Source organism: Festucalex cinctus, chromosome 14 (assembly GCF_051991245.1).
Source record: "Festucalex cinctus isolate MCC-2025b chromosome 14, RoL_Fcin_1.0, whole genome shotgun sequence".
NCBI classification, from domain to species: domain Eukaryota; kingdom Metazoa; phylum Chordata; class Actinopteri; order Syngnathiformes; family Syngnathidae; genus Festucalex; species Festucalex cinctus.
Window position 1 is genome coordinate 14,486,454 of NC_135424.1, and position 10,896 is coordinate 14,497,349.

Genomic DNA, 10,896 nt, shown 5'->3' on the forward strand with positions numbered 1-10,896 from the left:
TCCTTACGGGTTCGTACAAGCCTATGATGCTTCCTTTATTAAGGCGTTACTCTTTATTGGCCATTATTCGATTAAATGGGGTAGTTTTAAATCTTATATCACGTTCCTCGCCAGCCCCATTGTTTTGTCTCACTTTTACGCAGACATCCCATTTTTTGTAAAATTTGTTCAGTTAGCAAGCCAAGTGTTTGAGCCATATGTATGTCAATCACACAGTTGTCATACCAATAAACCAATTAAAAAGGAATTTAACTGTTAAATTTCTTCTTATTTACTTTCACTTTCACGTTTGCATTCTCCTTCACATCTACTCACTTGTCGGCATCCGATGCTATCAGCATAACGGAACGAGAAATACTTCCTGCTTCCGTGTCTAACAATCATGGGAAATGTAGTCCTACTAGCCTAATGCTGCATTCACTTATAAATGTACTTACAAACGCAAACTGAGCTCTTCTGGTGGCGCTTTTCCAATGTTACAACGTGGGACCGTGGGGTTAACGACACAGCTAGCTTCAGAGAGCTGCTGGGACCAAGCAAAAATGGTTGGACTGTCAACAAAGATAGAATTAGCTAAAGTAATAACACAAAACCTGAATAAGACCCCTGGGTTACCCCTTTTGTAACTTGAATATTTGGTCATATAAATGTCTTGGGAATACCTTTTTTTTACTGCACATGCTCGATCCGCAAGGAATCTTGGTCTTTTGAATCCAGGAAGTACTTAAATGCATCGTGTTTCGTGTGCTAACCACTGGAAATACACAAGCACAGATCACACCATGTCTACAGGAGTAATTCACACATGTAAACGGGTTATTCCAAATCTTTCAGAAACCGGAATTTGGACCTTAGTTAACCTGAATATTGATGGAACGTAAACGTAGTAGTGGTACTGGTGGGTCGCAGTGAGCATGTGGTGCGCTTTATGACAAATGAGTCTGTGACGAAACAAGGCCATGTCGGGAAGCTATTTCTGTTGCACACCTCAAGGGACAAAATGATGTTCACCTGTAACATATTTATTACGTGTAAATGTGGTCATGAAAAATGCAGTTAGAACACTTTTCTAGCACTGACTTTATTCTCATGTAGCCTTTTACAGATTTGTGATTGCTGAATAATCTGCCTTAGTGCATAGCTTGATCTGCATAGTCAGTCCATTAATATTCCAATCAGGTCCTCGATCAGATAAAGGAGGAGACACAGTCTCCCCTTTATCTCTCCACACACCAGCTGTGCAGACCTGTGAAACATCCACGCGCGCTGTAAACGAAGCACTGCAGACATATTCATAGATTGGTACATGCGGGCAAACTTATATAAGTCTGCAGGCAGTCGGCTGCATAAATTTTTCATTGCATTCATCCCGCATGATTTAAAACGTGTGCAGGCTCTCTCACTCTCTCTCTCTTTCTGCACACTTTTGGAAAAGAGAACGAGGGGAGGAAGTGAACGCCCGCAGTGATCACCTCCTGCAGTCAGGTGCTTGTTGATATGCTGTTGGCACCCTCAACAGTCACTCCTTTCATACCCCACTCATCCCCCTCGTCCGTCATCACGCAGCGCCTCATTTTCTCGGAGCGTTTCTGCCACTCAAGCTGCACAGAATCCTTGTGTGTAAAAACAGCAATGAAGCAGTCGTTCTTGCGCCATTCCTGAGGGCTTTACTTGCTCCCAGTCCCTCTGAAGCAACTACTGTAGTAAGACGAGTAAAACTGGAAGTCTCAGTTAGAGAAGCATTTTCTGTCGTGGTGATACATTCAAGGACACTTAAATGTTGTTTATATGGAGGGCTGCATGAGAGCGTCCGGCTCCGGAGGGGCAGTAAGCCATGGTAATTACATGCTACTCGTCACAGTTGCTTTGGCTCCTCATGCCGACCGCCATTTGCAAAAAGGTGAACAGCTTGTGTGTTATCGCCAAAGTGATTCACCCATCAGTTCACATGAACACAACATTCCCTGTGCACAAGCACTTACCTTACCTTTTGCACCCGGCAACATGTATACAGTTGTGCAGTACAATATTTACCTCTGGTATGTCTTTTTTTAACTGCTAATACAAAGTGAATTCGAACAATTGGTTGGATAAAATGGCTCAATTGACAAGGCTACTGAACAATGCTACCTTGTTACCTTGGCACTCAGGAAGCAACGAAATCCAATTAATGTAGTGCTACGAGCCATAGCAACGTGCTAAATGCACCATGGCAACGCCACAAGGTCGTCATTTGATCATCAGAAATGTAACAAACAATGACTGCAGAATCACCTTAGCGCAGAAACAAAAAACAATTTATGCATAAGGACAAGTGGGTTGTGAAGTGATTCATCGTGCACACTCATCAACAGCAGACTGTTCTGTGTCCTTATTCACGAATAATGATAATGCTGATGAGAGCGGCATTATGGGGAATTTATATTTTGCTGTCTAAACGTCTTTCATGCTCGGGACAAAGCACTTTGCATTTCAAAGAGTATTGTTGTTATTAGCATTATATGTACAGTGTGCTGCCAATTAGCAAATGCTAATTGTGAAGCTTAGGGAAAAAACAAACAAAGCTAGTTCCATTTGATTATTTTGTTTTTGTTATAGCTCCTCTTTGTCAGTATTGAGTATTTTCAACATATTGGAGTTGGCCTATACAGGTCGATGTGAATTCTAGTCACACACTGTGCTGGCGATGAATGCTCCATATGAATAGGATTCATTGTATTTTTATGGAGGAATCACATTTCAAAGCAGGCTCCCGTCTCTCAGTTGCCATGGAAACTATCTAACAGAGTTAGTGAATGGATGGGTAGGCAGACTGACTAATGGAGAGAAAATGTAAGCACCTTAAATTCAACATTTAAAAATGTATATACTGGATCAACATTAAATCATTTGTCATCAGCACTTGAGGTTGATCAACTAAAGACTTTATTAGTCACTGGCCTTATCTTGTCTTCCGTAGCATAGTGTTGTGTTGTAAGACAAGCACATCGTATCCAGGCAAAAAAAAAAAAAATAATAAAGGAGGGGGGGGGGGGGGGGGGGTGAGTAGCATTTACGGTCATACACACTGGAGACAGTGTCTTTTAACCATGAATGATTAAAAAAATTCAGCTCATATATGGTCAATAAATTAATCAATGTCTTAGGTTAGTTCTCAATGACGTGGGTGGGGTGAGGTTCATTTCTGGTGAAAATGACAAACAACTGTGCAAACAATTTGGAGAGTTATGAAGTATAGATAAATGCTTTTTGGGGGTGGATTGCGCAATCTCAAGTGAGGCTGGCTGCCTCACTTTTTTGTCTCACGCATGTATTTGAAGAGGAAATATGCAAATTCTGCAACAATGACATCATATTGGATTAAAAATAACTAAAATGGAAATGAATTATACATGGTCATTGTTTTTATTTATTTTGCTCTATACTTCCAACCTTATGACATATTTGATGTTCGTCTGGATAATTGGAAAATCCTCTCACAGGTAGACTCTGAAATAAATAAAAAGTCTCCCCATTATAGTATGTGATGTGTCCTGGTGGATTTAAGATGGGAAACTATGTCATGATGCACATTTAACAGTATGTCTGCTGAAGCTTTTGTTGGCCACTATAAGCTGTTTATTGTGCTATTCTGAGCCCTGCAGGTTTCAGCAGTGCGGCAGGGAGACAGTTAAATCTTTTGGCGAGAAAACGAGATTGCCTGTGTGCAGCCGGTGTGATTGAGACGTCCTTGTGATTGGAACACACACTCCAACCCCCACCCTGTCTCGAGATTGGGGCATGGTTGTGGCTAGTAACCATGGCGACAGCTGGTCTTACCTGCTTAAAAGGGGAAAGAGGGCAGCTCGTGACTTTGCGCTTGGGTTACTCGCCATGTCGGACGGAGGAAGGTTGCATGAGCGGCCGGGGGGAGGGTGGCCTCACACAAAGGCCCTACTGTTCTCCCGCATGTCCATTCATTGCTCAAACAACCACGAGGAAGCAAGATCAAGAGTTGCTTGATTAGAGTCACTAAATATTATTACTTGCTTTCCAGAATTATTTTTTTATGACCTTTTGGTCTGTCTCATTTATAAATACACATCTGTAAAGAATCATTACCCGGCTCCACACAGCATGAATAACCGGCCTGTGACATATATTTACCTCAGCCTCATTCTGCAATCACACAGCTTACACAGTAGACGTTGCTCTCCCCTGACCTCAGCTTTCGTTAATCATAAGCGACAAAACATCATCCGACAAAATGGCTATGACCGCCATAGCTTAAGTTTTCACTCATTAGGCTTGTTAATTTATGACTTATCCGTTGGTATATCCGCAGTACGGTCGATAGCATTTTACCCTCGCAAGTGTGACCCCGTTGAGTCTTTATTTACACAATGACTTAATATCAGATGGCTGATTTACACAGAGATGTAATTAATTTTTGACGACGATATGCCATTTGTTTGACAATAGCAATTATTTCTTAATGAGGCAAACGCTTAAGACTATGCAGATGGAGCACTCAATTGTTTTTAAGCCTCTGTAAAAAGCCAATAATGACAGTATACACGTTGTTGTCTGTTCAATTCAAGTACTTAACGATTGTATGTACCCAATAATTAAAGCGTATTTACACATTTTGAGGAATGATGTTTACATTCTGCAGATCTTTACAGTTTTTGGAAGCAAGATTTGTTCACATTCACTATAGCGCAGTGAAAGCAACACTCAAACTGTACATTCACCCCCTGTCGAGCAGCTGTGCAAATGGCCCCTGGTCTCCCCTAGGAACAGGCCGACACATTCCAGAGACGCATCAATGGGATTCGTTGTTGTGATGGAGCGAGGCTGGCACTGGCCAGATTTGGAAAGTCTGTTGCTATGGTGACCGCGGGAAGGGCCAAGAGCAGCTTTAGCCAGCCAGCTGATGTCCTTTGGGTAAATCCTTTCAAACATGATTTGCTTGCCTCTATATTTATTTATTTCTCTCTCGGCCCGGGGAGAGTCACCCACGCTGCTCACATAAAGTGCATGCACCATTTTGAAAGGGCGAGTGAGGGCACATGTCTGGAGATGCATAATAAATAATGTATACACATAGGCCACATTACATTTGTCTCAAACAAGCACAATGAAACAACATTATAGAGAAAAGAAAAAAGAGAAAAATGGCACATTATGATAAAGTGCAAGTTGGAGAAGGGGCAGAAGGAAAGCTTATCAACTTCAGCCCACTACCTCCAGAGTATTGATGAGTGCATAACATTTGTGATTAATTAAAACACTAAGAAACTTTTGTGTGTATTAAACGTAGTAAACGTAGCAAGCAACCAACCAATATGCTATGACGTTGACAGCTAGCAAGGCTACCTCATGAAGGAAGTATAATGGAGGGAGCTTCAAAAATGATTATATTTGGATTTTGTCTGTGATAAAACGGAATAAAAGAGAACAACATGTGCGCTTTACACCTCAAAGATGTGAGAGACTAGAGACACAACAGCTATAACGTCTAACTTCATCCATCACTCGATAGCTAAACTATGTTCAACTTCACCTTTTATATAGCCAGTAGCTGGTCAAACACGAACTAAGAGTCATGTGGGTTAAGACAATAAACTAAAGAAGAGTCAGAGACTGGTTTATGTAACATGTAAATAACTCTAAATAACTTGTAGATGTAAATAACTTATGTAAAAAACTGTACAAGCATATATAGCATTCATGCTATATGTATGTATGCTATATGCATACATGCTAATGCTGGCCAAAAAGTAGCTAATGTGCGATGATAATAATAATGTGTGACTGACTTATGACTAACTTCATCCAAGTATTGACTTGACTCCACTTATGTGACATTTAGTTGGGACTCGACTTGCTTGATATTTGCCACAGTAATTTGAAGGTGAAGACTTGAGACTCATTAACTGCTGACTTGCTATGTCACATACTAAACCTCTTACTAAACTTGGCTTTCTGAATCTTTTTTTTTTTTTTTTTTTTTTAGTAATATTCAGAATATTTTTGAGTTTATATTCTGTTCGGACGTTGATTTATTTTTTGCCGTTTTACATCTCTACTTTACTTTCTTATAAGAGGCGCTTTGTTTGAAGCTGACTTTTGCTGTGGGTTAAGCTCCACATTAAGCAGGTCACATGCTGACTGTCTGTAGATCAGGCCAGTGTGAACTGTGGTCACAGTGACCTGGTTGAGCAGCGAGAAGGGAACAACGTGATCTTTTCTTTCTTTGTTTTTCTCCCCCCTCTCACTATATTTTTATCACGCTTGCAACAGTATACGCAGCTTAAACGGAGCGAGACAAAGAGTCAGGGCATGGTCATGTATCACTGGAGACAACAGTGGGCATGTATCGTCAAGTTACTTTCCCCTCCTTGCTGCTTTGTGCAAGTCATTCATGTTAATTATACACCACGTGGTCTGACCTCAACACAACTGAGATGTGACTGATTTAGTGCAGCCTTCACTGTTTTTTTTTGTTTTTTTCATCTCCAGGAAGTCATTTTTAGAATACCTGTCACTGTTTGCGCTCACGTCATGTGTATGCGGAAATAAAGTACGAAAATCCTGCTGAGCTTGTTTGAATGTTTGAGTAATGATGCATGTGATGTTCATTTGCATGGCGCCTGTGAAACTCAACCTGCCAGTGTCGTTGTTTACTCTGTCAACATGCTGGGGGAGTAGGTGTGCCTGTGTGGTTTGAGTTATAAATGAAGGTTGATGTTGTCGTCACAATATGATGTCACTGCCTGTGGACATTTTGGAAACTGTTTAATTCATTTCAATCCAAATACCTTGAAGAAATTTTAACTGCAGCAGGTAAGTGTTAATCTAGGCAAATGTTGTATTTGTCTTCACTGCAACTAATCCGGCTTAGTTTACCTTGCATTACTGCTAGTCGTGGGAAAGAATGCAAGTCCTCTAATGTAGTTGTGTTTTTTTCTGGACCGGCTCATTGTATGTCAAGGTGTCACCGCTTCTCGTGACAGTCACACCTCCCAGGTGTCACCTTTCCTTGTGATTGTGTCGATACTGTAATGGGAAAAAGACTCTAAACAAACTGGAACTAGATGACCTCATTTGCCTGGGGAGAAATCCACAGTGGTTTCACTTTACTGTCACCATTGTGTTCCAAAACTATAATTAGTATGAACGGCATTTCAAATGATGCTGCTGTAACTTCACATTGTTAAATATAGCAGAAGAAACAAGAGCACATAGGGAGAAGAGAACTGACTCAATCAAGGGCTGTTAAAAAAAAAAAAAAAAAAAAAAAAAAAAAATCCTGTATGTGCACATTTAGCCTGAGCTGCACCAAGAACTAATCTTCTTGATTTCCACAAGATAAGTCTTGTGGAAATCAGTTAAGTAGTTTTTGTGTAATCCTGCACACAAACAAACAGATTAACACATAAATAAACTAGAATGGCACTCAAAATACACAACTCCTCCAAAGCCGAACAATCGTAAACATGACTGTCATTTGACAAATCACGTCAGTCAGCTCAAGCTTTTCCACTCCAGTCCTGCAGATGGCAGTAATATGCATTTCAAAGTAAGACTCAACAGTCACACAGAAAGAAGCCTGATCACTGCAGCACCATCTGGTACACTACTTTACTTGGTCTCAAATTACAAGGCAAGTAGAAAGTAAAACAAAACATCATAGAAAATCTGGAATAATGCAAAGCAACCAACAACGATTCGTGTAAAATATAAATTCCTTTGGTGTTGCAATTGACAACCTTCCTTCGATTTTTTTCGCAATGAAAAAAAATCATGGATCCACGCCAAAATGTATTTTGTCCGTTGACCTGTGCCACACACCTACTCACTGCTGAAGTTGTATAAATTATAGTGTGATCCACATAAATGAGTACAACCAAGTTTATTGGAAAACCAAGTTTATTATTATTATGTTTTTAATCAAATTTTCAGTAACCATGACAGCAATTTTCTTAATATGCAATTTTACCAATAGTGGTTCTCTGACTCACTCTAGTGGTAGGTGAAAGATTTATTGCCTACTTAGAGTTCAGTTGTATTTAACTTTTATGATCCATGCATTTAATTGTTAACAATTGTTTGTTTTAAATATATTATTATTATTATTATTATTATTATTATTATTATTATTATTATTATTATTATTATTATTATTATTGATGGCTACTAGTACCAGTCACCCTCTTGTGGCCGTTTTACAATCAGGAAGTAGAAATTACAGATTAAAAGAATAGAAAATTGCATTAATTCCATGCAAATTTATATATTGCTATATTGGGATATATTGGTCATTGTTTTTTTTGGGGGAAATTGTATGTATCAAAAGTAAAAGTGGTGCCAAGGCATCAGTGACTACTCAAGAGTTCAATACTTGTGCTGGTATCAGTCTGGGGGAAAAAAATGTGGTGTCTTCAAAATGCTCAACATAAAAACTAACGGAAATGTAAATAATGCTAATAATAGTAATAAATCATTTACAGCTTAAAGACACCTGTTTATCAACTCCAAAATTTGCCTTGCATATGTCATATATTGATCTTAACGGTATATAATATAGAACACAGCATTTCATATGACTTTAGCTGCAGTTGTACTCCAGCAAAGCCACCAGAAAACAAAATGCTGACCACTCGGCTGAGGTTTGGTCGGCCTGTGCCGCATTTGGGCCCATTTAAAGTAATGTTTCTCAGCTTTGGGCAGCTGCTTTCCATCTAGTGGCATTTTCCTTGTCTCCCCAATGGCAACAGCACCCGCTTTCTCCCCCTCTCGCCCACCCCCACCTTCAACCACCACGATCCCTTCTTTCTTCACGTCAATCCTTGGCAGGCGAGTTTACACTCTGATTTTCAAAGCCACCCTGTTCTCCGTCAAATGTTGCGTGGCAACATCAAACGCTCCGTCGGACAGAGCCTGCCTGGGATTCCAGCGTGGTGGGCGGATAATTGGAGGCAGGCCTCAGCGGATCTGCTAGATGTGTGATGAGTTTTTACTGGAGCGCTTGTGTGTGTGTGAGTTGTGCGCACGTTTTTTTTTTTTTTTGGTGGGGAGTTGTGTGTGCGTAGGAGTGGGAAGCAGGTTTAGAGGGAAAACATAAGGGTTTTCTTTGTTGTTGTCCCCTGATCCCTCCCTAAAGCTGGCCACAGGAGTGTTTTGTTGGCCCTGTGGCCAAGCCAGGGCCGACTGTGGCAGTAAACATCGCATGCAGTCACGATATCTGGACCCGCCATGTGGAATTTGATGTCTAAGGTCTGACTCACAAAGACTTTTCGCTACCGACTAATTCGTGGCTGCCTTTTTTTGTATTTGTTGCCATCATTTCTGTGACTTTAGCAAGAAGCTTACTGCAAGTTTTACTTGTCTCGAGGTTAACCGCAAGTTTGGATGGAGGTCAGCGCGGTTGCTGTCAAAAACGTACAAAAAGTTTTTGGAATACCCACCCCCACTGCAAGAATGCTGCACTTAGATTCTTAGCTTTCCTGTCCATCCATCATTGAGCAAGCATAACAGCGACCTAGGCCAGTTCCTCCCAAGCTGAGGGTGGGCTTACATTGAGTGCAAAGAGGTAGTGGGGGTGTTGGGCTCAGGAAATTGTTTGACAGAGAGGGAAATGGACAAAGGAAAAAAAGACATCCAGACAGTTCCAGGAAAAAAAAAAAAAAGAATTAAACACAGCCCTCCCATGTTTTTGTTCGCATCCCTCGGGCACATGCAGACAGAATTAAGTTCAATTTTTATTTTTTTACACAGGAACGCGGTGCAGATGTTCCTGAGAGCTGGCTCGCAGATTCCCTGTTTTCCTTCTGCTCGTCTGTTCCCAGCTCTCCGGCGTTGCCAAGGTGCTCCCTTACTCGGCGCTGGCGCTTTTGTTTTTCCTATAAGAGCGAGTGCTCCAACAGGAGGGTCATCTCCAGGCCAGCTCCAAATGAGAAATAGTTGGCCGGCTGCCCTGGCGGCCGCTCAAATCCGCCCTTTTGAAAAGATTACTGTGCTGCTGCTGCCGCCGCCTCCCGTGGGCCATGCCAGATCTGCTGAAGGGAGAGGAATGTGTCGGAGGAGGGAGGGAGCCACAAAGTAGGGGGGCACATTTCATTCGACCTCTTTTCCGAAAGTTTTTCTCATTACTTTTCTTCTTTCTTTCCGCCACGCATTTTTCAATTTTGGGCTGCACACAGCAGACCTGTGGACGATTACAAAATAAAATACAACTGGGTTTTTCCACTCAGACCAACTTGCCTCCTTGGGTTGTCCTCAGCCTGCTTGTTTTTGTTTCTTCGGGACTGGTGACGAATGATGGATTGGTAGTGTACAAGCCTGTGGTTGGACTGCCGCAGGCGATCTCTCCGGGGCTGCTTTGCCTGATAGGCTGCTAACTGGGGAGACTCCAAAGCAGGAGCAATAAAGCTGATTTGTGGGGGCATTGCGAGAAGCCCCAGACACTTAGGAGAGGTGTGCATGTCTCCTCTGTCCTGTCACAATCAATACTAGCCCACCACCTCTGGGCCTCTCTGTCTCCACCATTTTTCCTCTTCAATAATGTATCACACATACACACAAATGCCTCCCATTCACGCACCAGGCCTGATTACCATTAGCCATGGCTGTGCGCTCACAATGAGTATGTTTACATGCCCCTTTGAACATAAACATAAATCCCTTTAAAACCAGAATATTGGTGATATTTGGGTTTTGAATAAGGCTTTAAAATCTTGAATAAGACCCCTGGGTTACCCCTTTAGTAACCGAAATTCTTGCTCATATAAATGCGGAATTCTTCTTCTTCTTCTTCTTCTTCTTCTTCTCCACCTCCACTTATGCTGCCTTCATGTGGTATTGTAATTATGGTAAATACTAGTTTGTTCCGATACCGTTTTTTGGTTCCCG

At 41.4% G+C, this 10,896-nt stretch overlaps 1 long non-coding RNA gene across 1 annotated transcript; it reads left to right on the plus strand.

The window, feature by feature from the left end:
• The first annotated feature begins 6,695 nt into the window (after nucleotides 1–6,695).
• On the plus strand, nucleotides 6,696–10,248 carry LOC144000870 (uncharacterized). The gene is made up of 2 exons (XR_013278304.1): nucleotides 6,696–6,828; nucleotides 9,763–10,248. It is a non-coding gene; the product is annotated as an uncharacterized LOC144000870 (long non-coding RNA).
• The last annotated feature ends 648 nt before the right edge of the window (nucleotides 10,249–10,896 follow it).